This window comes from Peromyscus californicus, unplaced genomic scaffold (genome assembly GCF_007827085.1).
Source record: "Peromyscus californicus insignis strain IS unplaced genomic scaffold, ASM782708v3 Scaffold_7__1_contigs__length_154581171, whole genome shotgun sequence".
Classification (NCBI taxonomy): Eukaryota; Metazoa; Chordata; class Mammalia; order Rodentia; family Cricetidae; genus Peromyscus; species Peromyscus californicus.
Window position 1 is genome coordinate 51,209,201 of NW_026294595.1, and position 12,451 is coordinate 51,221,651.

The 12,451-nt window shown below is 37.9% G+C and overlaps 1 protein-coding gene across 8 annotated transcripts in view; it reads right to left on the minus strand.

Moving 5' to 3' along the window:
• The window catches only part of Atf2 (activating transcription factor 2), a 93,204-nt gene that overhangs the window by 68,599 nt on the left and 12,154 nt on the right, over positions 1–12,451 (minus strand). For all 8 annotated transcript variants that reach the window (XM_052723588.1, XM_052723585.1, XM_052723581.1 and 5 more), the window contains exon 2: positions 10,124–10,219. The gene's annotated coding sequence lies outside the window, so the exon portion shown is untranslated. The remainder of the gene's footprint in view (positions 1–10,123; positions 10,220–12,451) is intronic.

Genomic DNA, 12,451 nt, shown 5'->3' on the forward strand with positions numbered 1-12,451 from the left:
CATAGGCTACAAGTGTTAACTATGCTAGACTCTAGAGGACAATGATTCAGACATAGTCCGTTGTCCTCAGGGAATAAATTTAATGGAGAATACTTTTAATCAGATCATTAATTTGCACATCAAGTAGCTCAAAATGCAAGTAAGTGTGTAAAAAAAAAATACTGTTATCTCTTTCTTCTTCATACATGCTTTAAAATGGTTACAGTTTTTTTTGTTTTTGTTTTTCCGAGACAGGGTTTCTCTGTGTAGCTTTGCGCCTTTCCTGGAACTCGCTTTGGAGACCAGGCTGGCCTCGAACTCACAGAGATCCGCCTGCCTCTGCCTCCCGAGTGCTGGGATCAAAGGCATGCACCACCACCGCCCGGCGTTTTGTTTTGTTTTTACAGACAGGGTTTATCTGTGTAGCCCTGGTTGTCCTGGACCTCACAGAGATCCATTTGCCTCTGCCTCCTGAGTGCTGGGATTAAAGGTGTGCAACACCACCACCTAGCTGGTTTACTTTTAAAATAAATGTACATTTTAGTCTCTCCCGAATTTAGGGGGTCAAAATTAGAGAAACTGTCCATTCATGCAATTTCTCTGATTTGAACTGAACCCCAAGACTCAAGAAAAAAACACATATATCAATTTATGCATCATCATATATCAGACAATGTCTATCATTAGTTCACTATGTTTGGAGATAATTTACAAACCGGACTGCCTTTATTAAATTGCTATTTTCCTTCCATCTTTATGTAGGGGTATTTGTTCCACCTATGACTTTGGGCTACAGGACAATCTTGCAAGGATTTTATCTGAGGTAAATTACTTAATAATTTTACACTTTAAACTGATTAATAATTAAATTAATAAAAATTTTCTTTACAAATTTTGAATATTTCTCAAAAACTGGCAGACAATTTCACTACTCAGGGATTTAAAAACCTTTCTGTTTGAATTATGAATGAAATATTACAGGACATATATGACCTTCCTGGGACATATACAATGTTCACCATGCTAGCAATAAGCACAGTGATTCATCTCATATTATTGAAAAATTGGCTTAATAATAACAGCAAAAGTGAGACACTAATGGGACTGATACAGGACTTAAACAGGATTTTTTTCTTTGGAATCTGCTAATTTACCACAAGAACTTCAGTCTGTTAATAATAACTGAACAAGTAGATTTAATTCTACTGATTATAAATATGAATACTTAATGGATAAAACAATAACTCTCCAGAGCAATCTTAATGCCATTCAGATAATTTCTAAGGAGGAAAGATCATCATTGCTAATTGACAGAATAAAGTCTGTGGAATCATATGTTTCTGGTGAATATAAAAACTGTATGATTCCATGAAATCTCTAGAATCCTTTACAACAGAGGAGGTTCACACACTGCAACAGGCAGTAGTTAATTGATTTCAAGCTCTGGAGGAGTCTCTCAGTAAGGATAATAAAGGAACTAATAAACAGAAGGGCAGAGCCATACAAGTAATAACATCACCAGGTGGCTCTTATAAAATGGCTTATCCTGGGCTGGAGAGATGGCTCAGAGGTTAAGAGCACTGACTGCTCTTCCAGAGGTCCTGTGTTCAGTTCCCAGCAACCACATGGTGGCTCACAGCCATCTGTAATGAGATCTGGTGCCCTCTTCTGGCCTGCAGTCATACACACTTCATACATAATAAATAAATCTTTAAAAAAAATAAATAAAATGGCTTATCCTGTCACTATCTGTGAGAAGCCAGCAGATTATACACAGCCTGAAGAATATATGGAATATATTGGCAACCTATTATATGAGAGATTTAAATGATATTAAGGAAGCGGGGTAGTAACCTATGGAATACATTCAACATATGTAAAACGGAAATTAAATACATGGTCTTATAGAAATAGAATTATACCAGATGACTGGAATTAATTAATCTCAGCTGTGTTAGAATATGGCCAGAAGTAACAATGGAAAAGATGGTTTAGAGAAGAGGCTAAGGCCCTTGAACAGCAAGGTAAAATCAGAAGTTTTGAGATCTCCAAAGATCAATTTCTTGGTGAGGGCCATTTCGCTGATTTAAATGTACAAACTACCATGAATGAGCATACATTATCCCTATGCCATACAGCAGCTTTAAATTCTTGGGAAAAAATTCCAGAACCATGGAAACCAACTGAGCTATATTTGAAGGTTTTTCAAGAGTCAAAAGAACCGTTTACTGATTTTTTACAAAGGTTGACAATGGCTGTAAACAAGACAGTATCAGACCCACAATTAAGACAAAGTATCAATCTTTGATAATGCTAATACAGAATGAAAAAGAATACTTACACCTTTAAAGGTCAGGTCAGCACCTTTAGAAGAATAGATTCAACATACAAATGGTGTTGAGTCTCTTAACTATGGTAATGAGGCTTGGATAGGAGAGGCAATTTCCAAAAGTGGAAGGAGGTATCAAGGTAACAAATGTTTTAACTGTGTTACACCAGGTAATATAAGAAGAAATTGTACACAGCAATGCTTCTTCTAGAAATAACCCAAACAGGAGACCACAACCTTCTGGATTATGTGGAAGGTAAGGCCAACACTAGACCAATGAATGCAGATCAACAAAGGCAACCCTTTACCAGTGGGAAACACCTCAGGGGGCCAGAGGCCCCCAAATCGAATATGGTCCAAACATTTCCAATCACTGTAGAGGAAATTCCTTCCCAGGACAATTGAATAATCCAGTGCCTAATGTAAAGAACAATACTGTACTGGATGACAGAACAACTTCAATAGATGGATCAAAAAAGCCAAAATACACCATAAAGGAATATTTTGGCAGATTTCCATAAATGAACAAAGACCAAAGCTTAAAGTGTGAATTAATAACATTGTCCTTGAAAGATTAGTGTACACAGGTATGGATGTGACTATAATTACACTAAAATCATGGCATCCAAATTGGCCTCTTCAAGAGGTAGGTGTCCAATTTCTAGGGATTGGAACTGTATCTCAGGTAAAACAAAGTTCGAGATGGGTTGAATGCATAGGGCCAGAAGGACAGAGAGGAAAGCTGAAGCTGTATGTGGCAAATGTAGCAGTGAATCTTTGGGGCTGAAATCTGTTACAGCAATGGAACACCAGATTAAAATTCCTCTAATCTCAGGAGTGGAATATAGACCAATTCATGTTTCTGGGAATAATATGATAAGATACTATAAAAAAAACAGCCACCAACCATTCAGGCTGTACATAAACAGAGCACAACTGCCGCTGAACTCTCAGAAGTACCAACGGCCCTGTCTTTAAAATGGCTAAGGGATAAACCTGTCTGGGTTGGACAATGGCCTATGACACAAGAGAAACTATGAGCTTTAGAACAGTTGGTTCAGGAGCAGTTAAATGCTCAACACATTGAAGAATTCACCAGCTCTTGGAATTCTCCTGTATTTGTTATTAAAAAGAAATCTGGTAAATGGAGAATGCTGACAGATTTGAGAGCCATAAATAAAGCAATTCAATCTATGGGCTCCTTACAGAATGAGATACCCTTGCCCTCTCTGTTACTCAAAGAATGGCCTATTATAGTTATTGACTTAAAAGACTCTCCCCCCCCCCCCCCCCCATTAAACTACAAGAAAAGGATAGAGAAAAATTTGCCTTCACAGTAACTACTTAAAATAATTCCTAGCTGGTCAAGAGATATCAATGGAAGGTCCCCTATAGGGAATGTTAAATAGCCCTACCCTGTGCCAATACTTTGTGCAAAAACCGCTGGAAATAATTCATGCAAAATTTCCACAATCTATAATCTACCATTATATGGATGATATCTTGTTAGTTGATCCAAAGTTAGGTACCTTAGAAAACATGTTTGAATAAGTAAAGAAAGTTTTGCCTCGCCTGGGAATTACAAATTGCTCCTGAAAAACAAAAATACAAAGACGAGATTCTATTAATTACTTAGGATATAAGATAGATCTACAAAAAATTAGACCCCAAAAGGTACAACTCAGGAGAGATTGATTGCATACTCTTAATGATTTTCAAAAATTGTTACGAAGCATTTCCAACTTACAGACCATCATTGGAATACCTAAAGATGGACTAGTAAATTTGGCCAATATCCTAAAAGGGGACAAGGACTTAAATAGTCCAAAAGAATTATCAGCTGAAGCTGAGAAGGAATTGGCTTTAGTAGAAAAGAAAATACAAGAAGCACGTGTAGATTGTACGAATCCAGAACTTAACTGTATTCTAGTCATACTTTCCTCCAGACACTCTCCCACAGGGATTTTAATGCAGAGGGAAGAAGATATTATACTGAAATGGATATTTCTACCACCCAAGTAAGAAGTTAAAGACTTATGCAGAAAATATTTCTGAATTTGATTCTAAAAGGAAAATTAAGACTTCGTCAGTTGACAGGAATGAACCCAGCAGAAATTGTGGTACTTTTAACTAATGAGGAAATTTCCTCTTTGGCAAAGAGTATGCAGTAACTTTTTGGGAGATATTAACAACTGCTATCCCAAAAGCAAGAGAACAGAATTCATAAAGAGAACTGAATGGGTCCTTCCTCACATTGTATGGCAAAAACCAATCTCTGGAGTCTCCACATTCTATACTTTTGCAAATAAATCAGTAAAGGCAGGATATAAATCAGGAGACTTAAGTAAAGTGGTTCAAAGCCCTGACAATTCTGTACAAAAGGCAGAACTATATGCTATTCTTATGGTATAATGGACTTCACAGAACCTCTCAATATAGTTATTGACTCTCAATATGCAGAGAGAGTTGTTTTACATATTGAAACTGCTGAACTTATACACAACACAGAATTAACCTCATTATTTATACAATTACAGGAAATCATCAGAAATAGGGAACATCCTATATATGTAACACACATCAGATCCCATATGGGTCTGCCAGGTCCTCTAGCACAAGGTAATGATGAGATTGATCAGTTATCAATAGGTAATGTGCTAGAACCTCAGAACTTCATAAGAAATACTATGTAAATAGCAAAGGTTTGAAAAAGGACTTTTTCAGCACTTGGCAACAAGCCAGGGAAATTATATATAAAAAAAAAAAAATGTCCTACTTATTCCTTCTATAACCAAACTCCATTACCTGAAGGAAGTAATCCTAAAGATATACAAAGAAATAAAATTTAGCAGATGGATGTGTTTCATTTTGGAGAATTTAGAAGATTAAAATATGTACACCAGCCGGGCGGTGGTGGCGCACGCCTTTAATCCCAGCACTCGGGAGGCAGAGCCAGGCGGATCTCTGTGAGTTCGAGGCCAGCCTGGACTACCAAGTGAGTTCCAGGAAAGGCGCAAAGCTACACAGAGAAACCCTGTCTCGAAAAACCAAAAAAAAAAAAAAAAAAAAAAAAAAAAAAAAAAAAATGTACACCATACCATTGACACCTATTCAGGATTTCAATGGGCAACTCCTATGAGTTCTGAAAAGGCTGACTCTGTGATTGTACACCTATTGGAAGCTATGGCCATCATGGGAATATCTGTACAAATTAAAACTGACAATGCTCCAGCATATGACTCAAATAAAATGAGACAGGTTTTGCTTATTACAATATAATGCATGTTACAGGTATACCACACAATCCTACAGGCCAAGCAATCATAGAAAGATCCAATCGAACTTTAAAGGATATGCTAAATAAACAGAAGCAGGTAACAATGACTCCTAGAAATAGAGTACATAATGCTTTATTAACTTTGAATTTTCTCAATGCTAATGAGAAAGGAACAACAGCTGCAGAGAGACACTGGACAACAGAAAAGACTCCTGAGCTAAACCAACTGGTTTACTTCAGAATAGAAAACAGGATACGTCCTACGTCGGGGAAGAGGTTTTGTTTTTGTTTCTGCAGAAGAAAAGCTATGGATATCAACAAAATTAATAAAAATTCACTTTGAATAGGAGAAATACCTTAATGAGAAGTAATAGCTCATCCGCCTATGTGACAACTCTACAAGTTGTAAGGAAAACTCAACAAACAAGGATCAGGGCAGGGGTCTCTTTTTTCTCTTTACAAGATAATAAAAATACCCATCTTCAAGAAATCATAAGGCCTTAGACACCTAGACATCTACCGCATAAAGGAAGGGTCTATTGGTACCAATATACTCTACAGGGTAATAATCTCACTGCCTAACATCAATATCTCCTTAATTCTAGAATAGCTGTGGTCCTGATTCAATTATAAATCAAGCTGGCTTTGCAGTTGAAATGTGGCTCTCTCCTTCTCTAAACCCAAGCATGTTATTAAAAGAAAAAAATTAAGAGATTCTGTCTCATATCGGAAGAGCCAACTGGTGTGAGATAGAAGAAAACCAATAATCTAAGGACCACTGTTATCAAGATCCTATTTCTCTCCATGCTTATTCTTGATTTCTTGGAATCCTTTTTTACATGTCATGTCATCTTTAAATCCAAACTTTCCATTTTGATATTAATAATGTTCAAGTCTTCCACAGTGAAAATAAGTCTTCCCAATAGCAATCTCTGAAGTCTCCAAAAAGAAGATGGGGACCCAGAACAATGACTCTACTTGGTCCAGAATGATGACATTACACCTAAGAACATTACTCAATGATCAGCTTTGGGCTGAAAACTCTTCAGGACAGTTCTAAGATCAGATGGTCTATTATGGTGGTATTTTATTTGTACTGAAAAGTGATTTTAATTGTATGTTAATAAATAAAGTTGCCCGGGGGTCAGAGCTATTAGAGCCATAGCAAGAGCATGGCGGTGGTGGCGCATGCCTTTAATCCCAGCACTTGGTAGGCAGAGCTAGGTAGATCTCTGTGTGTTCAGGGATACAGCCAGCATTGGAGAAACACACCTTTAATCTCAATACCAACCATAGAAGACCTGGAAGTCTCTACAGACAGGCAGTGACGAGGCAGTCATGTGTTTGGGTTTACAACCAATGAGAAGGCAGAACAGAAAGACTATATAAAGACAAACACACAGGTAGTAGCTCTCTTTCAGAGAGGTTGGCTCTTGGCTGAAGAGGCTAGTTGCAGCAGGCTGGTAAGGCTCTTAGCTCTGATCTCTTGGCTTTCTTCTTTGTATTGGTTCTGTGTTTCTTATTTAATAAGGCGGTTGGTTACATCTACAGTCTATCATACTACACTTTTGGCCAGAATCTCAGACAATCTTATCCATTACTCTGAGACTGATTGCAGACTCTATGGCTAGCCCTATTGAGACCTAACTAAGCTTTCTTACATGACCCCACAGAGATATGGTTGCCCCTAAACAGCAGGAAGTAGTTCTAAGAAAATGACGCTCCTCTCCCAAAGGTTTCATTTTTCTCAGGGTTATGGATGTATGGTTATAGGGTTGGGGGTGGAACAATAAAATTTAGACTCAATATTCTCCTTTAGTAAAGAAAAAGGGGAATGGATAGGTATAATATATTAAGGTAGATTATTGTATCTGCTAGTAAACTGATTTAGCAAACTATGAGTCTTGGATAATTTGCACTGATATGGATTCTTGTATATTTGATACAAATGTAAACTATTCTTATATTCCTATTTAAGATAATTTGTATATTGATACAAATACAAAACTATATTTGTTGTATTGTACACATATTCCTACTCCTGTGTGAAATATTTTGTATATTGATACAAATGTAATATTATATTTATCATACTATATGTATGTTCTACCTCTGTTTAGGATACTTTGTATATTGATACATATTAAGGATATTGTTGCTATATTGCATACTGCACTGTACATTTCTACCTCTGTTTAAGATATTTTGTGTACTGTCACAATTTTGAGGTCATTGTCCTTACATGGTACATCTGCTTACAGACTGTTTACCTTGTTAATGTGAGGCCTTAGTCCTTAGGTTATTTAGGTAGAGAAGACTTACAGATTTATAGTCACCCATGCTTGTCATTTCTATAGTTTTGTTAGTTAGGTTCTCCAGATTTATAGAAACATAAAAAAGATGGACAGGAAACCTTCAAACACTTCATAGACTTGCTCCTGGCAGCACCAATCTGATCCCGAGAGAATATTGGGCTTCTAAGACATTTCCATTTAGAAGTTTGTCGTCTTGGCACAAAATGGCCTCCTGGGCAAAGAACTTCCCTTGCCTCAACTGCGGACAGTACAAATGCTGTCCTTCCCAGAGGAGCAGGACACAAGGAAAAGCGACTAATGAACTCTGCCAAGACAGGGTAAGATGGTCTTTCAAAATTCCTGCTTCTGAAAATGGTCTGTCAGATAGTCTAGGACTGTAGCCAAATTGGATGGCCCAAGGATGCTGAGAAACTTTAGGTGACTGTCCAGACTGCCAGCTGTCTCTGTCTATTCTTGCAAGAATTTAGAAAATTGCTTGCTAGCATTTTCTGTTTTCTCAAGTATTATTATGTTCCTTCTCAGGTCTTTGATGGAGTTGAAGACTAGATAGTTACAGTTACAATCTTCTCTTATCTTAGCTAGAACATAATATTAGAATTACAATCTTCAAGATAGGTCAGCTATTGGAATAATCTCAGTAATTTGGTATTTACCTATGTTCTGGACATTTAGTATATCTTTCTTGTTTGATGTTATTCTTGTTGGTTGTAGTTCCATTTTTATTTATGTTATTACTTTGTTTTCCCTGGACAATACTTGATAACCATTCTTAGTGTATATAGTTTGCATTAAGTTTAGGACCTTCTTACTTAGACAAAAAGAGAAAATGTGGTATTTGCTCTGCCCATGATCTTGGGCTGTAGGGCCCGAAAGAGGTGGTGCTTCCTGCCATTGTATGTGACGTCTTATAAGGGAAGGGAGAAAGGTCACGTGCTTCTTCTCCCCGCTCCTGCCTGCGAGGTGGATTTGCTCCTGGTCAGATCAGAGGACGACTTCAACTGTCTACTCTGTTTTGTATTCGTGAGTGTACTTCCTCAATTTGTATTTTAATCAATTCTGTTACCCATTTAATAGACTCATGCAGATTGATCTTAATATTTTTAGGAACTACATAAACAGTAACTGGTTTGCACACAAAAATCACCATACTTTGTATCTCTAACATCCTTGTGGTTGGCATGTACATATTCAAAAAGGTATGAGGGACAAACTATGTAACCTCAACTTGATGTTTCTGGGTTGGCTGGCAACAATCATGGCAATAAACTTCCACAAGCAAATAAATTTACACAGCCACAAAATAGGTAAACTTTTTGCCTCAAATGATTCTGTAACCCAAAAAACACTTCATAAATTAACTTCTGTTACTACAATTAAAGTTTTTTAGGTGAATTAGGATTTTTGGGGGGGGGGGGTGTTCGAGACAGGGTTTCTCTGTGTAGCTTTGCGCCTGCCTTTGCTGGATCTTGCTCTATAGACCAGATGGGTCTCGATCTCACAAAGATCCGCCTGCCTCTGCCTCCCGCATGGTGGGATTGCAGGCGTGAGCCACCACTGCCCGGCGGACTTTAATTTTTTGACTCTGCTAAAAAGCTAAGTTTAAGAACTTTTGGATTGAGAAATAATTAAAGAATTAAAGTCTTCAGTGTGTTCTCATATGCTAATACACACCCAATTTCCAAAAGGCTGTTTCTAAATTTGCTAACCCTCCAGATCTCCTCCCCTACCCCCTACACTGACTACTATCAATATAGGATACTAGTGTTTGAGGACTGTTGAACAGAAACAGCTGTTATTTTCATTAATATTTTAGAGACCAACCGTTATAATATGAAAAGAAGACTTTTACATCAAAACTTTCCTCTGGAGCAGGGAGATGGCCCAGTTGGTGAAGTGCTTTCTGCACAAACCTGAAGAGATCTCCAGAACTCGGAAGAAAGAAGAAGAAAAAAGGCTAGCACTGAAAAGGTGGAGACAGGAGAAACCCTGGGGCTTGCTGGCCAATTCAGTCAGTCTAGCTGAATCAGTGAGTTCCAGGTTCAAAGAAAGAACTTGTCTCAAAAACTAGGGTGGAAACAAATAGGAAGACACTTGACATTGACATGAGCATTCACTCATGATATGAATATGCATATGTACACGTACACACACACACACACACACACACACACACACACACACACACACACACGCAGGATGGGGGAGAAGCTCAAATTCCCTTACCTTTGTAGCTGGTGGGCCATGAGCTTTACTCTGTTGACAGGAATCCTTAAGCTCTTGCTAAGCAAGCAGTACTTCCCAAGTTGCCATCTAGTAGCTCTAGAGAAAAGGAGAGAAGCAGAAGAGAATACACTGTTTAACATACATTTCATATTTAAATTTTGCCTACTATTTATCTTATTATATAAAATTATAAAGTTTCTTCCAAAATCTCAAATGTTTCAGAAAGATGTTCACCATACAGGCTTCCAATTGCCAACACATTTCTAGCTACTAGATATAAAACAATTGTAAGGATGGTGGTAAGGCAATAGAACCATAGTGAAAGAAAGAAAATAGATGATTTTTAGTTGCATATACCTGAAGGTAAGTAGGTGAAATGTCAGAGCTGAATTCAAGTATCATGATGTTCAGAGTGAAAATTAGTATTTTTCTTACGTTGTTGCTATACAACAAAATCTATGGACCCTAGTTTATGTATATCTTACATGAAAATAGCTTGATGTTTCAGGCATGCATGCTAGAATAAGATTTATCAATTAAATGCAATCTTGCATTGTTCAGAAGTTTAATTATCATAGACATGGGCATCCCAGAACCACAATCATAAAGTACTCGGGGCCATTTGCAGGCCTGATAGCCTCACAAGTCCTTTCCCTTCAAGGTTTCCAACAACTGCTGAAGCTCTAGCCGTCACAGCTGCAGAGCAGACCACAAAGGAAAGAGAAGTAAATAATGACTTCCTGGTAAGTAAACTTATCAGAAACCTCAGAGGAAATTTCTACTCACATTCTATGGAGCAGAACTTAGTCACAATTGGCCAAAACATCAGGGAAGCTGCCTGGCTTAGAGTAAACTTTTATAGACAACCCACAAAACTTACAAATGATTACACAGATCTGTTATGTACGTACTGAACAAGGTGAGATGGGCAAGAAGTTGTTGGATGGTTTAGCTATCAACTATGTTAGGAAAAGGAACTAACTTCCAAAGCATGGTGTTCATAAGGAAATAGATGCTTGCTCCTGTACCATTACCTTGGGAATGAGCCCCATTATCAGGCCATCATCTACCTAGTTAAAAATTGAAATATCTACCAATGAGGAAAAAGGGTATGCATGTTGTTAGATAATTAGCTGCCATCCTACTCATTTCTTTCTAAAATGTAAGATGGCTAGGTATCTCATAAAAAGGTCTTGCCACTGGGCTGGAGAGATTGCTCAGCAGTTAAGAGCACTGGCTATTCTTCCAGAGGTCCTGAGTTCAATTTCCAGCAACCACATGGTGGCTCATAACCATCTGGTATCCTCTTCTGGTGTGTAGGCATACATGCAGACAGAGCACTGTATACATAATAAATAATAAATAAATCTTTAAAAAAAAAAAAAAGGTCTTGCCACTGGCAGAGAATGGCCAACATTCATAAAGGTTTCCCTCAACATGCAAGGCCAATCTGTAGGTGATAGAAGGAGGAGGAGGAGGAGGAGGAGGAGGAGGGACAATCATGAATATCAGAATGGCAATGTAAGAGCAAAGAAAAATCTAAATCATTGTAATACAGGAGAGTAAACTCATTCATTCTCTCTCTGGTTTTTCTAGACAGGGTTTCTCTGTGTAGCCCTGACTGTCCTGGAACTTACTGTGTAGACTAGGCTGTCCTCAAATTCAGAGCTCTGCTTACCTCTGCCTCAAAATACTGGGATTAAAGGTGTGTACCACCACAGCAGGGCTGAGGGTAAGCTCTTACAGGCAATGTACAAAACTTACAAATGATTACACAGATCTGTTATGTAAGTACTGAACAAGGTGAGAGGGCTATGAACTTGGTGGATGGTTCAGCTATCAACTATGTTAGGGAAAGAAACCAACTACGTTGATTTCCAAAGCATGATGTTCAAAAGGAAACAGATGCTCCTGTACCAGTACATTGAGAATAAGCCCCCCATTATCAGGCCATGTAAGAATTTGGGAGATTTTCCTATTGCAGACTACTGGAAAGAAGGGCAACACTTTCCTTTAGGTTTCATGAAGGTTGCTTAATATGTTTAATATCTTAAAGTGGAAAATCAGAAACCAGGAAATGTCTTATTTCAAAGCTGCCCCCCCCAAAAAAATCTGTTTTAAATACAAACTGTTCCTTATGAAGAAAGGACTCAAAGAAGATTATTTAGCAACACAAATGCAAAACTTGGCTATAAATGGGACAGCAATTCAAAGGACAGTTTTGTGGATGACCTGTATGAGTTTACTCTCCCCAAGCACAGTTCATTTTTTGTTTTTTCTGTGCTCTTCCATTGCCGTTCTGGTATTCATGATCGCCCCTTCTTCCTC